The sequence below is a fragment of the Poecilia reticulata genome, chromosome 15 (genome assembly GCF_904066995.2).
Source record: "Poecilia reticulata chromosome 15, P_reticulata-male-v2, whole genome shotgun sequence".
Taxonomy (NCBI): Eukaryota; Metazoa; Chordata; class Actinopteri; order Cyprinodontiformes; family Poeciliidae; genus Poecilia; species Poecilia reticulata.
The window spans coordinates 11,446,218-11,463,415 of record NC_088844.1 but is presented as its reverse complement, the minus strand read 5'-3'; the positions used below and the strand labels follow the sequence as shown (position 1 = coordinate 11,463,415).

The window sequence follows — 17,198 nt, the reverse complement described above, 5'->3', positions numbered from 1 at the left end:
GTATACTGACTGGGTTTTTGGCACCAGTTAATTCAAGATAACTCTTCAATCCATCCATGCTGCTGAGAGAGGAAAAAGGAAAGTGTTGCTGACTGGTTTTCGGATTTGCAATGCAAAGATGCATTTTTTTTTTTTTTTTTTTTTTTTAGGTGTCCCCTTGTAAAAAGAAGATATGTGTAAATGAGGATGAAGCGGCTCATTTTGAGTCACTTCCTGTATTGATCTCACACACACAAACTGCTTTCAGACCACAAGTTGGGAGGTGCAGTAGCATCCGTTTTCTGTTGGACCAGAGCAAAGAGCTGCTTACATCATTTAGTGAAAGGTAAGTTGCATGTTTGAAGAATTATTCCCTCTGGTTTTGGATGTTCAACTGGATTTTTGCCTTTTTTAAAACTCTTGGACAATTTGCATGATGTGTAAACGTGGCATATTGTTTTTACAACTTGGAGCAGATGAATGCAGGACCAAAGAGCAGAGAGGGGGACGGCGTATGTTAAAATTTAAAGCAGATCTTTCATTGGTCACAGTGGACATCATATCCCTGATTCCAGCGTCTCTATTTGGCTTTCTATCCATTTGACCAGATAATGATAACAGGAAGAGGTGGACTAGCTGTGCTTTCCAACAACTGATGCTGCCATCCAGGACATGTTACTCTGGAATAAAGTATTCACTGCCTGGGTGTTGAGCTGTTGGCATGTCATGACAGTCATACAACAAGAGTGTTCAATCAAAGGCCCCTTCAAGTTTGTATCTGCTACTGGAGATCCTTCCTGCCTACAGTGTCACAATCCGCAACGACTCTTTGAAGACACTTTGATGATATGAGTTGCAACAACATTTAATTTCCCATTGGGATAAATAGTGTTATTGCATCGAATTCACAGTACATATTTTCTATTGCATCTACTTTTGTCTGTGGATTTATTTGTTTCTCCCATGTGTTATAGGATGATTTCTTTTTAATTAGAAGAGGTAAATAAGGGCTGCAATAACAAGAATGGTGAGTTTTATTTTTTTATTTTTCTAGTAACCAAGAAGAAAGTACTTTGAGTTTGTTTCATTGCAACTCTCACCTTTTTAAGTTTTGGTGAGCTGAAGCGTAAAAACAGATATTCAGTATGATTAAATTAAATGACGCACTCGCATCTTTTGGTATTTTTTTGTAAAAGGGTCATGCCCAACTATGATAAAATCACATTTGTAAAAACCTTGTAATTTTTTTCCTTTTATGAGGATCTCATTCTTTTTGTATGGAACTGAAATATTTTCAACACTGTTTTCCCTCATCACCAAAAATAAATAGAAACATAAAATCCAATAAACAAGGACATTTTTGTGTAAACATGTAAATTTCTGCCTTTCATCTTAATCTACTTTAGTTTTGAAAGACCTTGGGGCTTTTTGAATTCTAAATAATTTCAGACTGGAGGCATTACATTTTTCAATTAACTAAAGCTGACAGTTGTTACAATGCTGCGACATTTTGTTAAATGCCACAAATGGCAAACTGAACATACTAACAATTGAATACAAAATTAACTAGAAAACTTTACTTTAGTGATGGCTGCTTAACGTTTTTTTTTTTTTTCTTTTTTCTAGCAGTTGAATTTTTAAATCTGCTCTCTGTGCTGGGCTAATTTTCAACTGTGTAACTGGATACAAGCTGTTTTTGTGCCATGTAGTGGTAGGTTGTCTTTTCCTCAGTTTCTGAGACTATCATGGCGCTTCTTACTCAAGGGACACAAACGGGGTACAAATTGATTACTGATGCCGGGAAACGTCGGTCTATCAATTGGCACTGGATTCAAAATAAGCCCGACTCTTACACAGAAATCTCTGCACGGGTTCAAAACATTTAGAAAAATCCATTGTTTACCGTCCTGCTCTCAAATGTGAGTTGAGGCGCTCTCATGTGAAGGACATGTTGGTGAGGGCAGCAGGTGAATGTGACTGTGGCGCGCTGATGGCTTTCTTTGGGTCAAGGACTTAAAGTGGACTCAAGTGGGTAAACGAACTGTTTTCTGGTGAAATTAGTGATACATTGAGTTTGATACTCGAGGCTGAAAACTCACGCTTCAGAACAGATGCAACCCTCCACACATTTTGTTTTATTTTTTTCCCAAATATGAGTTTGCAGATTGCAAAGCTGGAACTTTGAACATAACAAAAAGGCTAAATCTGTTAACGGCTCCCATGTCAAATCGATGTTCCTGGTAACTACACCCCAAACTTGCGCGTGTGTGGCAAGAGCTTGAAGGTCGATCAACAAACGTTATAATTTTGTAAAAAGTTTTTAATGTGTTCAAAGAACCCCAACAAGGATCTCTGACAGGATGTCTTAAGTTTAAACACTTGTAATATTGACATGGTGCAGAATTCATCAATCCTAGCTCTGCCCAGTTTCTTTTGTATTGAAGTACTCCAGCTTATAGCATTTCTTATCTTAAAATAGTATATACTGTATGATTTTTCATGCTACCCTGTTCTGGTTGTTGATCAGAAGTCCTAATGCACAAAAGGCAATCTGTTTTCTTGCTGACAATGCAAGTCAGATTCTGCAATATCACTCTAAAGAGAATACTCTATGTGCTGATCTTATTGAACCTGCTGAAAATATCTTTCCCTCTGGCCACTCTGCTTGACACCACTCTAAATGCGAACTGCTGCAAGAGAGTGCATGTAGTGCATATAAAACATAGCTTTAGCACCCAGGAGACTGCATATATTTTCAGGTAATTGGGTAATAGGAAGCGCCTATGAGGTAGGGAATGTAAGTTGTCGACCTTGTCAGAAGAAAAAAAATGGATTCTTTTGTAATCTAGCACCTGGGTGAGAAGAGGGGAGTAGTGCAGCTAGATGTCATCCAAACAGTAGAGAAGAAGAGTTTGCATGTTTGCCACAGGAAATTACTGTGTACCCACAAATTGTGATGATGACCCTTTGGGGTGAAAATTAAACTTTTGATCAGTCATCACATAAAAAAAAATACCTTGGAGAAATTGTCACAAAAAAAAAATCATGCTGTTAATTTTGCTGACTGCACTAATTACACCACAAACATAAGTAGTATATAACAGTAAAATCATCTGATTCTGCTCATTTGTAGTTTTTGTTTCATTGGATAGTGTTTTTTTAAAAAGCAGGGATGTGATCCTATGTCCACTAAAATGGATTCCTTCCACTCCTTGGCTCTATCTAGAAATTAAAAAGCTACGAACTGAATCGGCGACGAAAGAAAATCTCGGTGGAGTTTGACTCTGACTGGAAACGAGTCCCAAAAATACAACGTGTTTTTTTTTTTATATTGTATGTTGGTTTGATCAAATGAAAATTCCTGGCAAGAAATTTCCCACAGTACTTTTTGTTTAACCCAAGAAAAAGCTGATGGCCACCGTTACTAATTTAATGAGTAATCTCTATAAGAACTATCTTGACATCAACTTGTTCATTTCTAAATTCAAAGCAGGATTTTCAGTTATCGTTGGCTTTGAAAATGAGGTTTACTAATTGCTTGCAAGCTTTGAAGCTACAGGCAAAGAAACACTAACGGGCTTTTTTTCCCAGGCAGTTCATACCTTGAATGTTTTTATTTTTTATCTGATCTGTGGTTGGCGACCTTTTCTTCATACCAGTGTGTTCTTGATCATTTCTACTGATCATATTGGTGAATGTATATGACAACCATGACTTCTGGCATTAATGCTTCAATCACATACAGGTATTAGTCAGAATTTCTAGATGCTGTAATAAGTGCTGCTTGGAGCATGTGGTGTAGTGCCATTGAGGCCTGTGCAATACTAATCAATAGAATGTATGTGCTAATTCTGCACTGTTGCTTCCGGTTCATTATGGAGATGAATGAAATGCAGTCCTCGAATAAACTCTAGGCTTGCCTATTAAGTGATAACAAGCCAAAGGAATACATTATACCAAGATATCAGCCACCATTGCTGTCTTCTCTCTCCGCCTGTGAGTTGCCTTGACATTTCTTTGCTTACAAAAAGCCGTTTTGTCTTCGGCTGATGGAATCAGTGAGCCATTTCCAGTCTGGAAATAAATAAAACCCGTTTGGAGCATTTTCATACTTGGGAAAGGCACACAAGTTACCAAATTAACTCTGTGATTTGTTTTCAATGTATTGCAAAAGTCATCTTAAGGTTCCTTTTCATAGAAAAGCAAATGAGCCCAAATTAATTCAAACTGTAATTTGAGTCTTGTCAGATTCAAATGCACTTACCATGCAATATAAGAAAGTTCACCACATTCCTGTTTAATTCAGTTGTTACCCAATTCAGTTTAACACTGTTGTGTACATTGATTTATTATTGAATAATACGCTAAGCTATAAGAGAAGATGCAAGTAAAGAAAACAATTTGATTGCTTCAAATTATCACCTGAAATATCAGTTAATGAAAAGATCTAAATAAAGATGTTTTTTATTTTTAGGTCCTTAATTGGAGTGCAGGTGGATATTTTTTTCAAAGAAACATAATCTGAAGACTTTCTACAACCTTATTATTGAGTAGTTTAAAAGTTGCAATTTTATTAGATTTTTAAAGGTTTTTTTTATTGACTCTTAAGGGCAAGCAAGCATAAAATTAGGGGGAGGGTACAGTATGGTGGCCTTTTTAGTTTCTGTTTGAAACTTGCATATGGACATGATGCACAATATTCTTTTAGGGTTACTAGGCAACACAAACACCAGCAGTATTGAACAAATTAGCACAGATAAAAATGAAATGCCTATCTGGCAATCAGTTTTCTACTTTGCACAAGCAGACATAGAATCCTTCTCTTGTATCCAATTTCAGCATGAATTGTACACTGAATTGGTGCAGGTTAAAATATTGTAACATAATCTCTTTGTAAATTGTATTTCCACATTTTCCCCGGGCCTCAAGTTGAGTCCACTTCTCTGCAGCTTTCAGCAGCCATATAATACAAACTATCTCGAGATCAAAAGCAAAAACACCAGACGTATTTCTTCGCCAAAAGTGAATGAACTGCCGTTTAAGATTTAGATCATTAAATATCGTGACAATAAAGTTTTTTTGTATACAACTCTTTGACTCTGTGTAGAAAGCAATGAGGATACAACTGCTTACTTTCACCTAACGCAGTGCACCACAATGAGGCCAAATCTACCAATGTGCACACGTATGACAGCAAAAAAAGCATCAAAATTAAGCATTGATTTTTGTCTGACTTTTGCTACTATTAAGTGCATCAATTGAATATACATTTACTCCTAGAAAAGTGGATTAGAAGCCTTTACTCACATGAATTTTGTGTGTTTAAAATGACATCCTGGCCATTGGTTTGGTAGTAGCAATGTACCTTCTGCTTTGTTAGCATTGTGTGCTAGCTTCTAGCTGCCTTCTTGAGGATACAACTACTGCATGTTTTACATATAATTATCTGGCTTTGTTTTAGTTTTGGAGATCATGTGATCCAAATGCATTCAGTGACGTCCTTGATGCTCCTGTTAGCCAACTCCTTAATTATATCAAGGTTTATTTCATTCACATTGTAGTAGAAATATTTTTTAAAATATCTGACATGCATGGACATTACAGTTAAACTACACTCCATATTGTGTAAATACAGTAATGACACCATTACGATGTAATCATTTGGATACATGGGTTCGTCATGGGTAGGTGCGTCACCATCAGATTCTGGCTCCAACATGTGTGGATGCTGGATGGTTGACGACATCTTTAATACACTTTTAGTGTATTAATGCTGTAGATCAGTAACACAGATTAGCAATTGATCTATCCATCTCACTGCAAAATTTCCCAATCACTAATGTTGAATAGTTATTTTTACTTCTTCCTATCTGTAGTCATTTGTTTTTATAAGTTTTTAAATAAATAAATCATGCTTCTATTACCATAAAACAGTGCAAATGCTGGAAGCAGTGAGCTTTTATTTTGTCCAGTTGCCAGCCAAACAAAAATGTTTTTTTGTTTTTCTTTCTCCTCCCCCCATTTCCCATCTTCTGCTCTCCCACCTTCTCAAGATTTGAAGCAACAGAGATAAACAAGAGAAAATGAGGGAGAACATTGGATGTTGCCATGGTAATCCTTAGCAGTCAGTACCCCTGTATGTCCTTTTTGTTATTCCAATCCTTTTGAAAACTGATTGACTTGATGAGTCCCTGAACAGAATATTATGGACCTCCTGTCATTTTTGACCATTAGTCGTTTGCTCCGTTTAATCAGTATTTTTTCTTTCATTCTAATAATGAATGCAACAGATGTTATGCTTTTGTTTCATTGTTTTTTTTTTGTTTTTTTTTTTAATCAAACGTCTTGAGTATTTTTCAAGATGTTCTTGTAAAGGAATATCAAAATCTTTCACATTTCCGTACAGGTATAAATCAGATCTGGCACCAGCTTTATTGCAGTCTGGTGGGGTGACGGCGATGACGGAAACGGTGGAAAAAGCCTTTTGATACCAAGTCACATTATTCAGATGTGAATGGATTTTGTCACCAGGTACCAGCTTCTCTCTTGAAAATGCTCTGATTTTATTTTTCATGTGAGTGGAAAGCTTTTTCTTTCCTCTTTTTTTAAAAAAAAAAGAAAACCACCCAAACTAAGCTCACCTTATATGGAAAAATGAAATTTATCATTCCAAATTGTGGCCAACAACAAAAGTATAATTACATTTTTCTAGGATTTAATATCTAAAATGTTATATGGCTGATAAAATGATTTGCTAAGTACAAATGTGTCAGGAGTGTTTTAGCATACAGGGTAGCAAAGAAACACTAACAGCTCCTGGTCTAACAACCATGAACTGAAATCACCAGCGAGAAGGACGAGAACAGTCGCTTTGTTTGCTATTTGACATGGTTCATGGAATGAGCTAATGGAATTTCGATGTACTACTCTTGTGATCAAAACCCATATAAATTAATATGTGTCCTGGTTTTTATAATAAAATTTGAAAGACATATCACATCAAACCAGTTTGTTAGGAGTTTGCTTTATTTGAGATGTTGATTCGCCATAAATTAAGATCTAAATGCAGAGAAAATATTTTGGCGAGTCGAGAGATGCTTTTTTAAAAATTTTTAAACAACACTTAGAAGTCTATCATCACAAGAATTATCAAGCTTGATGTATTAAACAATGGAAGTTTTTTTTTTTTTTTTGTAAGTATGTCATTGCAAATATTCCCTTCCTAAATCATCCATCCATCTTCATCCAGCCACACTCCATGGTACAGGGTTAAGGTTTTTAGAGGGTTAGTTTTTATGCTTTAGCTGACTGCTCTCTTCTTAGGGACAGTCTTATTAAAATGTAACTAACCCCCCTGTGAAAACACTTTTTTGAATATTGTTCAAAAATCTTGGTCTATTAGTTTGACCCTCCATTAGACTAAAACGAATGAATTTCACCATGTTTGTGCCTGAAATATGACCTGTCTTGATAGAGAAGGGATACGTCTTAACTTAGATTTGTGACTGTAAGGTTATCCAGAGGTAAAGTTTATTTAAAATCGGTTTTGCCAGGATAGTGATGTATTTAATAATGTGCCGGCATGGCTTCCTGTTGCTGTGCTTGGAGCCAGTCGCTTATCTATCATATTATGTCTGCTCAGAGGGAATAAAGTTTGGCTGTGAAATTCTGAGCTGTGCCATGTACTTTCTCTTTATGATACACCGTGTTAAACGTCTTCTGCTCAACACAGCCATGCAGAATGTGTTCAATGCGGTTTTGTTAGTATTTTGTGTACATTTAAGATTTGGTTTATTTGTATTCTCTGTCAAGGTGATGGCTTGCACCTCAGTGTTCAAACTGGAAACGGGCAGCGCTCTGTGTTTGAGTATCTGATTGCTGCTGACAGCAACAGAATTGCGCCATTCGTGCCAGGTCTCTTGGACTCGGAGCTTCTCCAGCGCCAATTCCAGGGAATTCCATCTGCAAAATTCAGTCAAAATCTGGACTCCTCAGTGCAGGACAAACACACAGACCTTTTCATATCAGAACTCTTAAAATCACCTTTAATTTGTGGGTCACAATCTAATATCTATTACAATATAAAAAAATAAACTGGATATTAATTCTAAAAAATATATTCTTTAACTTGTTGTATCTATATAGTCAGATAATCTGAAAAGATCGAGCTCCACCATTGCACACCAGTAACCCTAACTTACTACATACCATCGCTCCACCAAAAATCTAAAACGTTGTCTCCACAGATTAGGGTCTTTATTTTTGCCAAATGACAGGACTGACTTGACATGTTGAATTTAATAAGTTTATGGCAAATTTAATGTGTCTCATATCAAACAAATAGACTGTCCAAAGATTGCAAGTTAGATTTTTTTTTATATATATATATATATATTTGGTGACAACCAATTAATTAGCCACACAATTCTTGACTAATATGGTTTGGATGACAACCATATTCACTGTATTGTGAATTTAAATTAATAAATATTATCTGGCTTGATTCTTTTTGAATCTGGTCACTTTTTAACCATTTTGGCTGACTGCTTGTCGCAGGTGATACATGATCAGTTTTAGGAATGTAAAACATGACTTATGCCACATTTTGGGTGAATTCATTTATAAATGTTAAAGGTAACTTAACCTTTATTTAGCTAATGGCAAAAGGATTCATTTTACAAGTAGCCACTCGGTTCTCTTCATCCGTCTCAAATATTCAGAAACCGTACAAGATTTGTATGTGCATAGCATCCACAAATGTACAAGATGATTTGTAAGATTGTACAACATAATTTACAAATGTGTATGACACAATGCATGAATACATGCCTCAACATTCAAATATGTGTAAACAGTAAATCTGAGGATTTACACATTTCAAACTGCACAAGTAGTAACGCACTACTCCTCCTCGTCAAGTCCCCATGCATTGACGTCAACTGTTTTCTTTCTATGTAAACACTTTTGAGACTAATTTAACTCTGTAGATTCTGGACATAAACTGCATTTAGCTTGCATATCCTTTTGATAATCAAAGTAAATAAAACCTGGGTAAGGAACATGCTTTCTTTATAGACTCTATCCATCATGTTCTGACATGCTTGCCGTTTGTGTTTACTATTGGGCCCAACTATTTTCTGTGCTGGATGTTTTGCAGGCTGTAAACAGTCATTTAAAAGACAGAATGGTGCTTTCCTTCAAATGTGCATGTTGCACAATTTGCTTCTTACAAAAAGCAGATTAAATAATTCATAAAGCAGCGTACGTGCACACACTGTGTACACAGTCTACAATTAATTCGTTAGAAGCATGTATCCAATGAACTGTACTGCCATATTATAACATTCATTTGCTTTGCGTTTATACTTTTTTTCCCTCTAATTAACATAGCAACGCAAGATTCCAAGCATCACTAACAAAACTTGTGCTGAAAACGAACTCCTGTTCTCACTTCAACCATGACTACCCTTTGGCCACAGCCTGACTGAGACGCACCATTACAATATTTTTTGGCTAGACTGTGATTCTGATCTTTGAAAGGTCTAAGTTAGCTTTGAGTGACTAGTTTTCTTCATGATCTGTAAAAGTGTGGTTATAGTTGGCATGTTGAGCAGGTTGTGAGGGAGCGTGCCTGTGTGTTTTCTGTCGCTGTGCCTGGTGGTGCACCTCTGAGTGTTTGTAATTCAACGCGGCACACTTGCACTGGTATTTATACAAACCCTCTATGAAGCCTCCATTTTATGAACATTTGGCTCCAGAGCATTAACTATAATCCACCATCTTGGCTCACATGACTGCAAGTCACTGAAACGGTTATACTATCTGTCCTTATATGCAGGTCTCTTAAGGTTAAGTTATATGAATAGCATCAGTTATTCTAGATAACAATAACTATGTTGCATTCAATACTGTACTAGATCAGTGGCCACTTGTAAATTTGTTGTTGGGCTCTCCACGTTGCCTTTCTATTGTACACCTAGCACTCAGTATACTCAGACTAAACTTCAAATATGTGGGTGTTACCTTACATATGGGATTCCACTGAGCACATACAGATTAATTAGATGGCGTCACCAACTGTTTAAGAAATGTGGCTGATTTTTCCCTTTCAGTAAGGAATCTAGAAGATATAGCCACAAATCTTCCTGCGGCTTTCATCCTCGTGCAGTTCATTTTGTTTGATATGAAAACCTTTTGTTTCTGCATTGCAGGTGTTGTGTTGCACAATATTTCATAAGACACGATGCATGTAAACACCAACAGCGCTTACAGTAATGCCAGAAGGATTTTAGTTTGAAAAATGTCGTAAGTTTTACAATACTTTTTTTTTTTCTGAGCAAAAATGAGTCCTGACATGTAAAAAAAAAAAAAAAGGAAAGGAAAGGTGTTGTTGGCTTTGCTGAATCACCCCGTTCTGTTCTTCTCTTTTGAGATCTGTTATACAAGTAATCTCACTGAAATGCAAAGGGATTCATTTCACATTCATGTTGATTCAAGAGGGGCCACTTGGTTCTCTTCATCCGTTCAGGTCTTTTGTGAATATACATCAAAGTGGCACAACTGAAGCATTAATTGTCTGCTTGTTATTTATAACACGAGTGCTCCTGAACCAACGCCTGCAGCATATGGTCCTGAAAAAACAAAGTATTTATCAAACTATTCAACTTCCAAACTGGTATTAGCTGAAAGTTTTGAAAGTGAATAATCTTGTATGCAAATGTGACATCTTGTAGCTTGCTCATTAGGTGAAGTAGATTGCTTGTTGTCAAAGTGCAAGCTAAAATGAGGAACACAACTGACATATATTTTTTTTTAGCAGGTGGTACTAAAGTAAGGTTATTTTCCCATAACTAAATGGACTCAAAATGCCTAATTTATGCTTCATACTGCCTCTAAAAATGAGGCTAATCACTTTTTCTTACAAATTTACTAGTATGAAGGCAAGTAATTTGATTGAGATTTCACTTGTCTATATATTGCATTTCGTTTAACGTTAAAAGTGGTGGTCCACTTCTTCCATTGCAAGAAATAGAGGCTTGAAAACATCTATGTGTGCAATTAATTTAGAGAAACTGTTTTAAATGGGGGCTGCACAGTGGTGCAGTTGGTAGAGCTGTTGCCTTGCAGCAAGAAGGTTCTGGGTTCGATTCCCGGCCCCGGTCTTTCTGCATGGAGTTTGCATGTTCTCCCTGTGCATGCGTGAGTTTTCTCTGGGTACTCTGGTTTCCTCCCACAGTCCAAAAACATGACTGTCAGGTTAATTGGCCTCTCCAAATTGCCCCTAGGTGTGAGTGTGTGTGTGCATGGTTGTGTGTCTCTGTGTTGCCCTGCGACAGACTGGCGACCTGTCCAGGGTGAACCCAGCCTCTCACCTGAAACATTAGCTGGAGATGGACACCAGCAACCCTCCCTACCCCACTAAGGGGCAAGGGCGCAAGAAAATGGATGGATGTTTTAAATGGTGAATTAAGTTAGTAGAAAATAATGTAATTTTTCAATTTAATTTATTGAATATGACTAGGTCACACTTGTAAATCTGGAAGAAGCAGCAGCTGGATCTTATGACAAGATCTTGTATTGCGTATAGCAGTGATTTTTTACTTCTTACAAAATCTATCCTGACGTATTATTTCAACAGATTTTATAAACTCTGCCTTAGATGGTACATGATCCAAATAGTAGTGGCCATTGTTGTGATACGTGAACACTTGTGATTTTTTTTTTCTTTTTTTGTCTGGTGTGTATATTTCTCCTTGTATCCACCATTTGAGACACAACGATAGCTAATCAATCTCCTTTAAACAGTATCCTCTTTAAAAAAACTTCTGCGGGTTGCATTGCGTAATGAATACTGCCACACATCCATGTCTCAGTCACAGATGAGGTTGGTTTCTCTGTGACTTTCTTTGACAGGAAGAGACAGGTTAGATTTTCATGGCACACTTGTGAAGGATAAAGGCAATTTGCACTGCCACAGCTGCATTGATGGGGAGGAAGGATCGATGTTCAGGTTTGATTGGACACAGCAGATAAACATCTTATATGGATCAGAGTCATTTAGGAATCGCTGGGGAGGGAATGGCATCGTTTTCTTCGCTCACAAAGCCTCAGCTCGAATTCCAAATAAGGGCGGGAGAGTGTCTTCAGCAGAACTGCAGTTAAAAATAAGTCTTTAAGTGCAGCATGAGTGTTACTTAAAGATAAAATCTTACAGGCCCACGTGTTGTCCAGGTGTCCCTTTTTTCCTTTTTAGTTGCTCAGCATTCCCTGGTTGCTGATGACCTTGTGACACTGACAACTGTGCAACACATTGAGACATGTCAAGTTGTTTCTATGGAAACGACTTTAGTGGCTCTCTCGTGCTTCTCTCTTAAATTGGTGTTCATATTATTACCAGAATTAGCAGAAACTAAGAAAAATACTTAAAAAAAATGTTTCAGTCTTTTGCTTAATTTAAAAATTAATCCAATTTCTATCTCCTGGCTTTGCTTAGAATATTTGTATTTAATTATGAACTCTTGGCGTCTTGTAGGAATTACAACAGTGGTAGGAAAAAAAAAATCAAATATTCATTACAATTCTAAGTTTTAAGTGCGTCTTTGTACTAGGACATTTTTTAGGAAAAAAATCTCCATTGAAACTAGAAAATTCTCATCTAAAATGAAAAGGTAATGTCTACATAACATAATTGTTAAACTGGGTAAATGCTCTACAAATGACTGTTTTACTGCAATTTTGGCTTTTTCCTCTTGACATAGTATAACAGTCAGGTTTGTAGATCTCATCTCTTGTACAAATTTCAATGGAACTGAGATTAACTTTCTAGTTCTAAGACATTTTGTTAGTGATTTGGTGTGCGCTTGGCATCATTGTCCTCGTTTTTCTACTTAAAGTCATCAATAAGTATTTTTTTTCTTTAAAAAAACTATCAACTATCTATACTCACACACAGGCATGTCATATAGCCAGCTTTTTACAAGTGTGTAACATTCAAAGTAAAATAAATGGAAACCATCAAAAAGCAACAGACATAATTGTGCCAGTTTAAATTTTGAAGGCGATGTTTATTTTTGTCATGATTTAAAGATGCCAACAAGCATTGGCATCCTTAATAAATAGCCATCATGACTGGTGGGTAGTCTGTCACCTTCCGGGTCAGAAATATTACTTTGAACCCCATTGAGCTGGAATGCTCCCTCTATCACACTTGTACTCTTCAAGGGGGGAAAAAGCAGCACAAATGACAATACCTCAGAATCCAAAACACAACTGTTTGTTAAAACCTGTTAGACTTTTGTGAAACCCCCATGTTTGGCAATTCAAAATTTTTGTCTGCTTTTATTATTATTATTATTATTATTATTTATTAATTATACAATTTTTGAAAAGAATGTGGGACTTGGGTTATTTACTTGAAGACAAATCTTCATGGGATTCTGTGATTTGTTGAATTTACTGAATTCAACCTGACCGACGAATAACAGATGAACTGAACCTTGCTTCCACAAAAGATGAAATCTTCCTCATGGTAGCAGAAATGTCTTGTCACTAAAGCTTTGTTTTGAACGAGGATGAAAGCCATGCAGCAGGATAAGCCTGAGGGCATTACATGATTTGGATACTAATTAACTGATGTTTATAATTTCCTAATAAGATCTAAACCATGTCCTCTCCTTGGCTTTGCCCATATGATGGGGCATCTGCTATGCCCTAGGCACCATGACAGACTCTTGGCGTACAATCCGGGTTTGTGCATGAGAGGGAGAATATGCTGACCCTGACCTGCACCTGATTTCCCTTGTTTCTCTACCACTCTTCTTAGCACTGAAGGGCAATAACCCTAAGAAGCTGCTGTTGCATTAAAAAGTGTTTCAAAATATGAGAAGCCAAGGTGCCGACATTTGGCAGCTGGCCCGTGTGTGTGTGTGTGTGTGTGTGTGTGCGTGTGTGTGTGTGTGTTTTGCTCTGCAGGCTTTTTTATGAACTATGCAATTACTTAATTAGTTACCTCAGAGTGTAACGCAACGCTCTGGCAATTCACCTTTCCTGGACCAAGATGAAACGTATGGAACACCAGGGTCCAGCTGGTGGAAATAAACATCCTGGTTTGTTTATTTGTAATTTAAACCAGAGCAAGAAAGTAATAACTAATAAAACCTACATATACAGAGATATCCACACTTCTTGAATTTTTTCAACATTATTTTTTCAGATTGTGAACAAAAACACAATCTTTTAGAGGACCAAAAAAGTTTTGATTATTCATGACACCCTATTTGAAATTGGTGCTTGTATTTGGGACAGTATTGCAAGTTTCATAGTAATTCAAATACAAACACAAGTGTTGGGTTTCCCTGCAGCAACTGGGAGGACTTCTGAAGCTGTCGCAGTCAGAAGCCAACTTCAGCTGTCACTTTCTGGAAATTATGAAAAACCAGACAATCTACGTCGGTGCCTGTGAATCGCCGAACTAAACACACGTTTTGTTAGATTCTAAGCAAAAAAAAAAAAGATGAAGTCTGGAGTTATAGCATTGATTTTAAATAAGGTTGCTACATGCTTTAGCTCACTGATGACCTCTTTGTAGGTATCCATCCTGCTGTAACTGTGGCTGGAGGGATATAGATTTGAGCTATGCAAATCTATAGCATAGCTATACTATAGGCAGAAGTTGATGCCTTAAGACTCCACCCCTCCTCATTTGCATAAAAAGGCACAAGAAAGTAAAAGTAGTTTATTGAAATTAGTAGACTGAAATTTAAAACAAAGAACAGGTGGAAATAGAATGACTCGAGGGAAAAAAACCAAGATTTGAATGCACCTATAAGTAAAATAATAAAATCTAAAATGAGTTGGAAGTGAAGGCAACTGGACTTCTCTTGTCAGGTCTGATCCTCTTATTAAATTCCCTGCAAGGGTTGTTAAATCTGACGATCCTAAAACAATCCCCAATGTCAAACGTCCACTGCTTTGATCACATGTCTCAAGAAAAACCTTTTTGCCCTACAATATATTCTACTGAAACGGACACTGTTGACAAGATTCTTTTTTTATTATTATTTTATTTTGCAGAAAGTGCAGTTAAATGAGTTCTGACATTATTTGTTGAACTTGCAAGAGGCTCCAATGCAGATCTGACAGAATCTAAAAGCTTTCTTTCCATTTTATGTTTGCACACGAATGTAAAGATGCAAAATGTTTGTCATTTCAGACGGAGTTAAACTTTCCTGCCTGCCTTTAGCACTGACTATTTTCTTTACACCATGCAGCAAAATGGTTAACTTGGTTTCAGAAAACTATTGCAATATTGTAAAAATAGTTCACCCATAATATGACTTTATTCAGTTTAATCTGACTGAGCTCAGGTGGCTATGAAGTCTTTAAAATGTTTCCAAGTGGAACATTTTCTGAAGAATTTTGGTAATTCTTCCTGGCTGTTTGACATTTCTTTTTTTTTTTTGTGGCCGGTGTTAAGGAATTTACTTAAACATAATTTTACATTTTGTAGTCTTTGAAGACAAATGCTTAAGCTTGGTGTTGCTCATTTAATCTGTATTATACTCGCAGTATACTAAGGGGGGTGTATTCGGCAAAATCTACTTTTTAAGCTTTATATAATTTGTTCTTTTTTATTCGTCATCCCAAAGTTAAAAGGGACGGTGGTGGGGGACCTGGCATCATCTGTTCCCAACCTGCTGGTAGGGAACATTAAAAGCGGTAACCACCGGGAAATATTCAGCAAATATTCAAATGAGCAAAACCATTTGGTAGCAATTATCCCCTGTTTTAACACTCTTAATTCTCCTTAATACCACTTTTAATTCACTTGGCAGAGCAGCCACTGAAGCTTACAGCTGTTTAGTTCTGCCCTGCTGAGAAAACTTGCATGCTGGTATGGAAATAAAACCACTTGGCAACACAGAGACACAAACGGATAGCTCTTCAGATGACAGTTTTGTAGAGGACACAGATTTTCCAAACCGTCAGCATGTACCTTGGATATCATCAACTTGAATTTCAAATACTGACTTTAAAAATGTTCAGTTTTCTTTTTCTATTCCCGTTCTTTCCATTGAGTGGAGTGACCATATTCACCACATCTGACATTGATATTCAAGCTACATGATAGCCTGCCTAACACCATTACTTATCTGCCATCTTTGTACAAGGGTTAGCTCTGCAAGGTCTAACAGGCTGCCGCAAGCATACCAATTATTTCTAGAACTTCTGTCTCCTAAACACAGTTCATCAGATTGAATATAGGCACTAAGCGACAAATATGTTCGCTGACTTTAAGTAGTAAATGTTTTTGACTGTCAAACTGCTCTTAGCTGCTTTTATTGCAGGCACAGCAGAGCTTCGTGTTTTCTGTAACATGGCTCTTGAAGACGGCATGAGCCCAAAGGGAAGAGATTAGTTTAAAAAGAAACTGGGCAATTACATTTTTCTACATGTACTTATTTATTCTGTCCTGTTAGTGGTTTTATTGGTGGGAGAGGAACCTTTCACCTCAGTGAATAATAGCCACACTCATTTCTTTTAACATTAGTGGAACACTTTTGTATGCATTTTCTCATTGTGAAAACCGTGGTCCTCATTGGTGGAGTCTGATTAGCCGCTGAAGGAAAAATAAAAATGAATACAAGAATAATTTCACAATACAAATGCAGCTGCTTTTCATTTTTTGCTACCTTAAATGCCTGAATCTTCACCAAACCTGTGCGTATGCTTCGTAAATATCTGTTCAGATCTCGACACCTCTCTGACCTCACTGCTGATGAAATGTCCGAGTTCAGACAACAAGTGTTGTTCCATCCAACAAACTTTCAAACATTTCCATCACTCAGGTTTCGGTTAGTTTAAGCTGGTAAGAAAGCTCTTGCTGTATAGTGCGAAACATCCTTTACATCTTGCTGTCTTATCCCACAGAGATTATCGGCGCTCGCAAGATTACATGTCATGTTCTTGACTGGCACCTATCAACAGCAATCATATTCTCATCTGGACCCAGGTTTGAACCCGGGCCTTTGAAGATGTGGGAGGGAATTCAATCTAACCAAGTCAAACACAAGCAGCAGCATTTTTTTATTGCCTTCTTAGAAGCTGTTTGAGCTAAATCGTTGAGGGAACTGTCAAATTGATGCAAACTTTTACATCACTCTTTCCCCTCATACTGTTCTGCCCGAAACTACTTCACCTGATTTCTATTTGTACTTTCA

The 17,198-nt window shown here is 36.9% G+C and overlaps 1 long non-coding RNA gene across 2 annotated transcripts in view; it reads left to right on the top strand.

Annotated features, from left to right (window-relative positions):
- LOC145555088 (uncharacterized) overlaps positions 1–17,198 on the top strand; it is a 153,242-nt gene that overhangs the window by 119,843 nt on the left and 16,201 nt on the right. The window contains exons 2-3 of one of the 2 annotated variants that reach the window (XR_014091169.1): positions 150–325; positions 456–4,254. This is a non-coding gene — a long non-coding RNA (uncharacterized LOC145555088). Of the gene's footprint in view, positions 1–149; positions 326–455; positions 4,255–17,198 lie in introns of those variants that run through there. The other variant, XR_014091170.1, reaches the window with a different exon arrangement.